Source organism: Drosophila bipectinata, chromosome 2R (assembly GCF_030179905.1).
Source record: "Drosophila bipectinata strain 14024-0381.07 chromosome 2R, DbipHiC1v2, whole genome shotgun sequence".
Taxonomy (NCBI): Eukaryota; Metazoa; Arthropoda; class Insecta; order Diptera; family Drosophilidae; genus Drosophila; species Drosophila bipectinata.
This window is the reverse complement of record NC_091737.1, coordinates 22,886,424-22,898,572: the sequence shown is the minus strand read 5'-3', so window position 1 is coordinate 22,898,572 and position 12,149 is coordinate 22,886,424.

The following is a 12,149-nucleotide window of genomic DNA, read 5'->3' as shown; positions in this document are numbered from 1 at the left end:
AACTCTCCCTTTAAGTGCCCATTGCGGAGCCCGCTTTCGAACAAAGTATTTATTTTTCAGCTGTAATGAGAGCAGAAAGCAAATAAATTAATTTTCCGCATTTAGTGTTAATTTGTACTCCTTTTTTTTTGTCACTCGAACAAATAACAAGCGAAATTGCCCAACTAATGATAGCCAAACTGAGAACAGTCAACAGACGAACTGGCAGAAAACAAACGAAACAGCCAAAGTATTTTAATTGCCCGGAGTTTTCCCCGAAAAGCGGGGGTCGGCGTCAAAACTTTATTTGACAGTTGAAACAACTGAACAATTCATGAAACAATTTTGATTAAAACTGCGACACGCAGTCACCCGATGGGGAGATGTCCGCAAATGTACTTGGCGTTTGCCAAAAAGCACCTGACAGGTGGAAAGGTGCAGGTGCAGGAGCAGGTGCTTGCAGTGAAACAAAAATATAACATTTATTTTAGATGTAACTTACATAAAAACTTTTAATTAAAAGAGCATTTTTCATACTTATTTGGTTATTAAAAAAATCATATAAGGAGGTAATAAATTTTAAATGAGGAAGTAAAAACCAAAAGTCTTCATAATTGAATACTTGCATAAGAAATCTGCAAGATGAATTCCTCATTCCTTTTAAGTTCAATAAAGCTTGAAAGATTTATTATCTTTTTGATTGATTTTATTTTTTTCTGTGCAACAATGGCCAACAGGTAACAGTCAACGTCATTGCAGAAGCCAAAAAAACAAAAGAAAAGTTAAAAAAAAAAGAAAAAGCTAGTGTAACAACAACGATAATATCCTGCAGAGGTCGTAAAAGTTGAGATTTGAACGTGCAGCGTACACGTGTAAGTTGAAAGTTGGCCGTGTGGCAGGGAGGCTGTCGGGTGTCGGAGGCGTGGCAGCCAGTTTGTCACATCTGCCGCCACAACGCGATGCAAGATGGCGCTCCCCAGAGCACTAAAAAGTATTAAAGCAATTTACACTTTGTAAAAAAAAATACAGAAACAGAAACAAGGGGAGGCAATAACATCAACTGTTGTGCGGCTTGTAGCACGTGTCGCGTAGCATACAAGGGGGGGTTGTAGTTATTAATATTTTTTACTTCCCCCACACAACATGGCGCCCTGTCATAATCATAACGGTATCTCACAGCCATAGACAAAAAAAAAGTGAAAAGTTGAAGTGAAATGAAATAAAATAAAATCAAGGCTGCTGTTGACAATCGCGTTATCATAATTCTTTTCTGCTAAACTCAAATAGCATTTTCGCCTATTTGCATAAACAACGTGAAAGTCGTAAAGTGAAAAATTTGCAGAGTATATATACACACTTGAAAAAAAAGGGGGGAAGTAGAAAGGAGGAGTGGCGGGCACTTGAAAGGGGCGGATGCCAAAGAACGCAGAAAAAACGTAATGTTGCAATTGCTTGCTGAACAGTGAATGTTGCACAGTGGAAATAAATGGGTTAAATCAGAGAAAAAAATGAAAGGTTATAAATGGAAGAGGTAAGTCTAAGTTCAGTGAAAGAATAAAAGCTATAAGGTATGAGCATTTTTAAAGATTTTTAAACGAACTTAAGGCTTTAGTAATAAAAAACCGATACTTCATTGTCCTTTTATGACTAGAAAATTCAATATTCTTAAAGATATTCTTAAGAAATTTGAGCAAAATGATTTTTCTGATCTTAAAAAATTAACAAGTACTAGATTTACAGTGGAGAAAGTCTTCTTTTGTAATCCTGCAACAGAAACAGAGGGCCTTTCCAAGGAAAAGCGAAATACGCCGCCCCAATCCTCTTGCCAATCTCGGCAGCAACTTCTCCTCCTAAGACAATAAGCACAGACCCTGGAGGTGGAGAGCAGTGGCATGGAGAAAGCAGCAGGAGATGCCACAATTTACCCGCACACACAGACACACACACGGGGCAGGAGCAAGGAGCAGTGTGTAGGCGGCAAATGTTTCCCTAATGATGACGTCGCCGACGCTGCTTATGAATTGTTGCTGCTGCCGGGGAAATGTGGCAAAAAAAAACTCAAGTGTTGCTTCGTAATATTTATGAAAAATATTTTTGTTGTAGTAGGAGGGAGGAGGACAACAAAGACACCAGCAGGGAAGGAGGTGGAGGAGCAATGCAATGATTACGTTGATTTGCCAAATGGCGCTGATGACAGTCTAAAGCTGAAGAGGCTCCGGCTCTGGGAGCGACGTCACGGGTCTACTGATTTTTAATTAAAAAAGCAAAAATGAGTGGGGAAAAATCAACCATACTGCGGGTGAATGAAAAAAAAAGGAGAAAGCGAAGGAACAAAAGCTCCTGGAAACAACAGAAAAAACTCAAAGTGCGCGTCACAAGGTTTCCTTTTGTTAATCGACTTGATTGTAAATATTTTCTTGCATACACCCTCGCTTTTTTCCAGCCCCCAGCTCGTTAGACGACACCGAGAAAAAAGGACTACTTCAAAGTGATTTTAAATGGTTAGACTTGCGATTACTTTCTTATAATTTCTTTCAATGCAATTTCTATTGTCAAATACGCTGCGACTGTTACCGCCGTTTCTAGTGCGGATTCACCCCGGACTCTCCCATCCTTGCCAGGATACCTGTCGTCCTGGTCGTCGGCAGCCTTACCCCCGCGAAAACTTCCTCGCATTTGCTTTTGTTATTTATGGTATTGTTGTTGCCACGTGATGTTGCTGCTGTCGCCCTGTTGTCGATGTCGCAGCCTGATGCGTGGTGCCTTTCTTCCCGGCCCCTGTCGTCGGCATTTCACGCCCCCCAAAGGAAAACTGACACGAGTTTGTATTTTTAATTTGACAAACATAGCGCGATGCCACTGCGACTGACGGGGACAGGTGCCCAAGCTAAGGAGTAGCAAGGTAAATAATGTAAAGGAGCTTTAAATTTTAAGTCTAAATAAATATCAATGTGGAGTTCTCCAGAAGCATAGATTTTCCTTTTAGTGATATCTTTAATACAGCATTTATTGGCCTTAATGATGGGTGTGAAATAAATGAAATGCATCACCGCCATAAAATAACGTGTCATGCTTTATTGTTTACTCATTTGTCAAACAACTTGTTGACGGGTCGAGGTAATTTGCCAACACTTTTTGTCGCTGGCCAAAAGCGAAAGTGAAAGGCAGCCATTATTGCCAATAGTGGCGATGCGCTGGAAAACTCGGCAGTGGCAAAAATTGGCAATGGCCGAGATCATTGGCAGAGCCATCGCAACGCAAACAGAGGGGCTGAGTTAATTGGAGGGAAAAGTGTTGACACAATCAAATGGCAATGCGTATGAACTGCGTTGAACTGTTCAATGCAAACAGGCACGGGCCAACACTCCTTCAATTAGGAGTAAACAATCCAATGACATAAAAGCCCAAAGGCAAACACTTTGCTTTTGTTACGTGGCAGGAACAATGCAAAGTGCAAGGACGAGGCTTAAAAGTGAATCCCCTACCCTCAAGCTCAACCTCCAAAAATCGCCAGGCTTTCATGAGGAATTATGAATATTGGTGCACCATCCTGGTGGAAATCTGCCAAAAAGCCTTCAGTTTGCATAAGCATTACGTATGTGTGTGTCTAAGCTAATAAACACTGCGATGTGTAGGTGGTGGGTGGATGGGTGGTGTGTAAATAATTAAATTCTTAATTATCTCCAACCACCAGCAAGGAGCCCCGCACTCGTAAACTCTCATACTGAAGTATTTTTCGGATTCCGGCAGTGTCACATTCACTTAATTAACTTTAATATTTCATATGTGTGACAAGCGAAACTTTTGCTTTAAGCAGGTGAAGAATACCACCCACTCCCGGACGCCGGCTAAGTGGAAATAATGCCCACCCGAAAATGTCATCACCGCCCTAATGAGCGAATTAGTATTCATTACTAGCTGCTGCTCTGGAGGTGCTACTTCATCGCCGTACTTTTTCCTATGCTCAGTTAGAATTTGCATAATGCTCGGGCTTATCGGTTGAGAGTGGGCGTGTCCCAGCCCCATATAAAGCCCGTGGATAGTTGCCGGCAGAGGCGCAAATTAAAATAAATTGTAGTTTCCCAGTAAAGTAGTTCTTAGCTGAGTAAGTGGTAACGACACAATTGCGGTTCACAGCTAGGAAATACCTCTGGAATAGTCAGGGGAATCGGGAGTAAGGCCAACTCTGGTGGGAGCTCAGACGGAGATAAGACAGGTGATTATTTGGGCTAATAAAAAGCACTATTAATGGATTATTTAATTTCTTTCTGGGTTTTAGGGCTATCGTAAAATTTTCAAAACTTTACTTAATGTATGTTTTTATTTCTCTACTGATTTGACTTTTCGATAGCTTTTGAAGAATTTATTTTGAAAATTTAATATTAACGATATTTAACATCTTTCTTCCTTTGATTTTCTTTACATTTATTGAATATTCAAAATCGTCAGCCCTGATACAATTTCATTAGCCCTGCTACCTGTTTGGCAGCCCTGGAAAAAAAGGTATAAAAGGCACAGTCCAGTCCTGGAATTTCAGTTTAGCCAGAGGGCTTTAGGAGGAAGTATCTCAACTCGATTTCTTTTTATTATTCTTATTTTTTTTAAATAATTTTTAATTGTTTTTTTTTTATTTCCACAAAAAAACACGGAGCTGGTTTTCTTATTTTTGTCTTTGCCTTTATTTCTTCCAGATTATAAAAATAATCATTCACAACAATTAATTTGTTATTAAATCCTTATTGTATTTAACTTTTCCATTTTAATTTTATTTTACGATTGGACTCTGGAAAAAACACGCAGCTGACAACTACTGCCTAATGTTCCAGAGTATCTTCTTTTTTTTTAATTTAATTTACGAATATTCTTTTAACACTATTCTTGTCATTATGGAATTTATGATCCTTGTCCATATCTTAAAACTGCTCATTTAAATTTATCATTTAAAAATTAATTTTCAATTTTTTTTTTCATATTCTCTGGTATCTTTTAATCTATTTTTTCCATTTGCCTTTAATCTTGATACATAAGGCATTAGCTTGTCTAATATTCTAGAGCAAATTCTTTTCTTTTTATATTCTGAAGATTTTGTTGATTATTTTCCCGATCAGAGTCTCGGTAAAGGCTCCCATTCTTTACTCTTATTTTAAATTTGTAATTATTCTTACATACTTTTTATTTTATTCTTTAATTTAACCTTTTTATCGAAACTGTTTTATACGTCAATTCCCATTCATAGCCTCTTTATTGACTGCCTCTGAGATATTTGGCTGATTCCAACAAAGGATTGGAAGTGGGAAAAATTAGGCATTCATATCACATGACACCTACTACCCGACTCATTACTGTGACCTTCATTGAAGCTGAAAATACACACGCCCTCACCCATCAAACCGAAGTAACAATTAGACGCCCATCAGCTTTGGCTTTTGGGCCATTGTTGGGCTAACTTGGCCACTTGACGGCCAAAGAAGTCTATTACTCGCTTACCGTTTGGCGAGGAAAACCCCCCGACTTGGCTCCAAGTTGGTTGACTTCTAATCCAATTAGAATTTTGCTGCTGCACGTAGTAGAACTCTTTGTGGGACTTCTTGTTAAGACTTTCACTGGCTCGTTAAACAATTTGAGCGGCGAAGCGAACCGAAATTGAATTCGAAACGGAAGACGGACTCGAAGACAAAGGACTGGCTGACGACCGACCAGAAGTGCAAATTCAATTTGTTAACATTTCAATTTTCAATTTTCACCTTCGTGATTCGGGCTTCGTTATTCAATTATGCCAGGACACACACGTCTTTCAAAGGGCACGTGAATGCGAATTCATTAAAAGCACTGTTCTCGGAACCTTCACTGTCAAATGCCCACTCGAGTGGATGCGAGAAGCGAGCCGGAGGAACGCGTAAAAAATGCCAAATAGACGAAGGATCTCAGGATGCCAAAATTGGCAAGGATTAGCCGTTTCACGGTGTGTTGTGCCGCGTTAGCAAACCGCAACTGAACGCTGTCGCGGAGCCGGTCTGTCTAGCCAGGACAACGCTTCTGCTGAGGTCCTGTCGAACCGAGAACGCGTGGGTGTTCGTGTGCTTGTGGCACATTGTTTTGGTTTCCCGCACAACCGGCTTCGAACCGCGTTGCATACGCGCAGGCGCTCCTCGAAAAAAGCTCTTTGCTCGTGTTGCATGCAACGCCTAAGAGAATGCTTTCTCTTAGCAGCTTATTTTGATTGTTTTTGATTTTATTTTGATTACCACAACAGGAAATATTTAATTATTATATAATCCCTAGCAAACAGTTTATTTAAAATTAGGCCGAATCTATCAAGAACTATAATTTGAGATTTTTTGCAAAATATTCCTGGTAATCCCCTTCCAAAATTGGGAAATGCATGAGGGGGCCTACATGCCGCACGGAAAAGGCTATATCTTTGCCAATTTGTATCCGATCCTTAAGCGGACTACCTTAATCGATTTGTAGATCAATTCGTCATCAATCTGCATCAAAACCTAAGAACAAATTATTTTTTCAATTTTTTGTCAAATTTTCTGGGGTGACCCCTTCAAAAATTGGGAAATGCATGAGGGGGCCTACATCCCGCACGGAAAAGGCTATATCTTTGCCAATATGTATCCGATCCTTAAGCGGACTACCTTAATCGATTTGTAGATCAATTCGTCATCAATCTGCATCAAAACCTAAGAACAAATTATTTTTTCAATTTTTTGTCAAATTTTCTGGGGTGACCCCTTCAAAAATTGGGAAATGCATGAGGGGGCCTATATGCCGCACGGAAAAGGCTATATCTTCGGCAATTTGTATCCGATCCTTAAGCGGACTACCTTAATCGATTTGTAGATCAATTCGTCATCAATCTGCATCAAAACCTAAGAACAAATTATTTTTTCAATTTTTTGTCAAATTTTCTGGGGTGACCCCTTCAAAAATTGGGAAATGCATGAGGGGGCCTACATCCCGCACGGAAAAGGCTATATCTTTGCCAATATGTATCCGATCCTTAAGCGGACTACCTTAATCGATTTGTAGATCAATTCGTCATCAATCTGCATCAAAACCTAAGAACAAATTATTTTTTAAATTTTTTGTCAAATTTTCTGGGGTGACCCCTTCAAAAATTGGGAAATGCATGAGGGGGCCTATATGCCGCACGGAAAAGGCTATATCTTCGGCAATTTGTATCCGATCCTTAAGCGGACTACCTTAATCGATTTGTAGATCAATTCGTCATCAATCTGCATCAAAACCTAAGAACAAATTATTTTTTCAATTTTTTGTCAAATTTTCTGGGGTGTCCCCTTCAAAAATTGGGAAATGCATGAGGGGGCCTATATGCCGCACGGAAAAGGCTATATCTTTGGCAATTTGTATCCGATCCTTAAGCGGACTACCTTAATCGATTTGTAGATCAATTCGTCATCAATCTGCATCAAAACCTAAGAACAAATTATTTTTTCAATTTTTTGTCAAATTTTCTGGGGTGACCCCTTCAAAAATTTGGAAATGCATGAGGGGGCCTATATGCCGCACGGAAAAGGCTATATCTTTGGCAATTTGTATCCGATCCTTAAGCGGACTACCTTAATCGATTTGTAGATCAATTCTTCATCAATCTGCATCAAAACCTAAGAACAAATTATTTTTTAAATTTTTTGTCAAATTTTCTGGGGTGTCCCCTTCAAAAATTGGGAAATGCATGAGGGGGCCTATATGCCGCACGGAAAAGGCTATATCTTTGGCAATTTGCATCCGATCCTTAAGCGGACTACCTTAATCGATTTGTAGATCAATTCGTCATCAATCTGCATCAAAGCCTAAGAACAAATTATTTTTTCAATTTTTTGTCAAATTTTCTGGGGTGTCCCCTTCAAAAATTGGGAAATGCATGAGGGGGCCTATATGCCGCACGGAAAAGGCTATATCTTTGGCAATTTGTATCCGATCCTTAAGCGGACTACCTTAATCGATTTGTAGATCAATTCGTCATCAATCTGCATCAAAACCTAAGAACAAATTATTTTTTCAATTTTTTGTCAAATTTTCTGGGGTGTCCCCTTCAAAAATTGGGAAATGCATGAGGGGGCCTATATGCCGCACGGAAAAGGCTATATCTTTGGCAATTTGTATCCGATCCTTAAGCGGACTACCTTAATCGATTTGTAGATCAATTCTTCATCAATCTGCATCAAAACCTAAGAACAAATTATTTTTTAAATTTTTTGTCAAATTTTCTGGGGTGTCCCCTTCAAAAATTGGGAAATGCATGAGGGGGCCTATATGCCGCACGGAAAAGGCTATATCTTTGGCAATTTGCATCCGATCCTTAAGCGGACTACCTTAATCGATTTGTAGATCAATTCGTCATCAATCTGCATCAAAGCCTAAGAACAAATTATTTTTTCAATTTTTTGTCAAATTTTTTGGGGTGTCCCCTTCAAAAATTGGGAAATGCATGAGGGGGCCTATATGCCGCACGGAAAAGGCTATATCTTTGGCAATTTGCATCCGATCCTTAAGCGGACTACCTTAATCGATTTGTAGATCAATTCGTCATCAATCTGCATCAAAACCTAAGAACAAATTATTTTTTCAATTTTTTGTCAAATTTTCTGGGGTGACCCCTTCAAAAATTGGGAAATGCATGAGGGGGCCTATATGCCGCACGGAAAAGGCTATATCTTTGGCAATTTGTATCCGATCCTTAAGCGGACTACCTTAATCGATTTGTAGATCAATTCTTCATCAATCTGCATCAAAACCTAAGAACAAATTATTTTTTAAATTTTTTGTCAAATTTTCTGGGGTGTCCCCTTCAAAAATTGGGAAATGCATGAGGGGGCCTATATGCCGCACGGAAAAGGCTATATCTTTGGCAATTTGCATCCGATCCTTAAGCGGACTACCTTAATCGATTTGTAGATCAATTCGTCATCAATCTGCATCAAAACCTAAGAACAAATTATTTTTTCAATTTTTTGTCAAATTTTCTGAGGTGTCCCCTTCAAAAATTGGGAAATGCATGAGGGGGCCTATATGCCGCACGGAAAAGGCTATATCTTTGGCAATTTGCATCCGATCCTTAAGCGGACTACCTTAATCGATTTGTAGATCAATTCGTCATCAATCTGCATCAAAGCCTAAGAACAAATTATTTTTTCAATTTTTTGTCAAATTTTCTGGGGTGTCCCCTTCAAAAATTGGGAAATGCATGAGGGGGCCTATATGCCGCACGGAAAAGGCTATATCTTTGGCAATTTGTATCCGATCCTTAAGCGGACTACCTTAATCGATTTGTAGATCAATTCGTCATCAATCTGCATCAAAACCTAAGAACAAATTATTTTTTCAATTTTTTGTCAAATTTTCTGAGGTGTCCCCTTCAAAAATTGGGAAATGCATGAGGGGGCCTATATGCCGCACGGAAAAGGCTATATCTTTGGCAATTTGCATCCGATCCTTAAGCGGACTACCTTAATCGATTTGTAGATCAATTCGTCATCAATCTGCATCAAAGCCTAAGAACAAATTATTTTTTCAATTTTTTGTCAAATTTTCTGGGGTGTCCCCTTCAAAAATTGGGAAATGCATGAGGGGGCCTATATGCCGCACGGAAAAGGCTATATCTTTGGCAATTTGCATCCGATCCTTAAGCGGACTACCTTAATCGATTTGTAGATCAATTCGTCATCAATCTGCATCAAAACCTAAGAACAAATTATTTTTTCAATTTTTTGTCAAATTTTCTGAGGTGTCCCCTTCAAAAATTGGGAAATGCATGAGGGGGCCTATATGCCGCACGGAAAAGGCTATATCTTTGGCAATTTGCATCCGATCCTTAAGCGGACTACCTTAATCGATTTGTAGATCAATTCGTCATCAATCTGCATCAAAAATTGGGAAATGCATGAGGGGGCCTATATGCCGCACGGAAAAGGCTATATCTTTGGCAATTTGTATCCGATCCTTAAGCGGACTACCTTAATCGATTTGTAGATCAATTCTACATCAATCTGCATCAAAACTTAAGAACAAATTATTTTTTAAATTTTTTGTCAAATTTTCTGGGGTGTCCCCTTCAAAAATTGGGAAATGCATGAGGGGGCCTATATGCCGCACGGAAAAGGCTATATCTTTGGCAATTTGTATCCGATCCTTAAGCGGACTACCTTAATCGATTTGTAGATCAATTCTTCATCAATCTGCATCAAAACCTAAGAACAAATTATTTTTTCAATTTTTTGTCAAATTTTCTGGGGTGTCCCCTTCAAAAATTGGGAAATGCATGAGGGAGCCTATATGCCGCACGGAAAAGGCTATATCTTTGCCAATTCGTATCCGATCCTTAAGCGGAGTACCTGAATCGATATGTAGATCAATTCGTCATCAATCTGCATCAAAACCTAAGAACAAATTATTTTTTAAATTTTTTGTCAAATTTTCTGGGGTGTCCCCTTCAAAAATTGGGAAATGCATGAGGGGGCCTATATGCCGCACGGAAAAGGCTATATCTTTGCCAATTCGTATCCGATCCTTAAGCGGAGTACCTGAATCGATTTGTAGATCAATTCGTCATCAATCTGCATCAAAACCTAAGAACAAATTATTTTTTAAATTTTTTGTCAAATTTTCTGGGGTGTCCCCTTCAAAAATTGGGAAATGCATGGAGACATGCATCAAGGCCACATGTCTGCCAATTCTTTTCCAATCTATAGGCGGAGTTTGTTTGTATTAAAATTGGTGTCATTAACATTCATATTATTCATAATCAAATGTCTGACCTAACTTGGCGTACTTTCTGAATACATCGATAAAAGATGGCAATGAACACAAGTGAATGGGAATTAAAATCAATCCGTTTTAGTGTTAGTTAAGAAAGGACAATAACGAAGCCACTTAAGTCATGAGCTCGCTAAGCAAGAAGGAAACAACAGGACGAAGGACAACATTTATGCCACCCTTGAGACTTGGCCATTTACGATGGCTGGTGACCCCACAACTTTGGCCCGTTCCCATTCCCCTTCGCCGAAAACCGCTCAAGGTAAACCTGAAGAGGGGAGCGACATCCTGTGGCCAGGACACAGTTTCGCGTATTCCTCGGACGAGTGTGTTGGCCCGCAGGGAGAGGGGGACATAAGTACCTTGACAACTCTGCTTAAAGTTATTTGCAATTCTTATAAATGTGCATGCGTTACGCATCGTTGCCCAATTACGAGTAGACGGATAGGAAGAAACACTTTAAGAAATATAAAGAGGAGTCTTAAAAGTAAGTTGATTTATTTATTCATTTATTTGGTATTTTTGATAGGTTTTTCTCCAAGTGTTCGTCGACGGCGAAGGAATCAAATACTAGCATACTTAGCAGGGTCTGACTGATGAAGGTGAAACTGCCAGCCACCCTCAAGCCCCTGCTGGAAGTGCATTTTTACCCCACAGGATTTGAATGATTTTTTGTTCGTCCTTTTTTGGTGAGCCTTTGCCTAATTCCTTTATGGGGTGGCTTGAGTAGGGTGGCTGACAGAATTTGAAAATGAAATTGCCTCTATGAATTGGCGGCTTTTATTTCTATTGGCAACTTTTATTTCCTCACTTTTATCCGCAGTTCGGTTGTGGGGGACTGCCGCCCCCGCTGGCAAAGTAAATTAATGAATGTGTGAAAAACGTTCGAGCCAAATGCCCCACCGTTCGGGCCAGAGCTTGTCATAAAAGCTGTCTACTATTAAACAGTAATAACGATTGCCCGAAGTCCGATTGAATCCCATTCCCACTCCGTAAACCCCTCACGGTAGTCAACACTTTGTTCGCATGTGTCAGACGCAATTTTACGAGCGGGGAATACTTTCGGCAGAAAGTTTTTACGGCAACAAGCGGAAATGGCATTTTTACTGGCCATCTAAACAGTCCCCCGAAACCTCCTTAAATGCCGCACAGATTGTGTCCAGCTGTTTTTGTCGGGGAGGCAGGACTCTGCCAGAATGCCAGAATAGAGTTCGCCTTTTGCCCGCTCGTCAATGATGGGAAAATTGAAAACCCTATCCAGCTTTTGTGGGGGGGTGGACGAAAAAGTTTTGGGGTCCGGGGTCATTTTCTGCTGCAATGGCACAAAAATTGATTTGTTGTCGATTTCAGTTTGGGGGACGAACGGTTCCGACCGCACTCCTCGG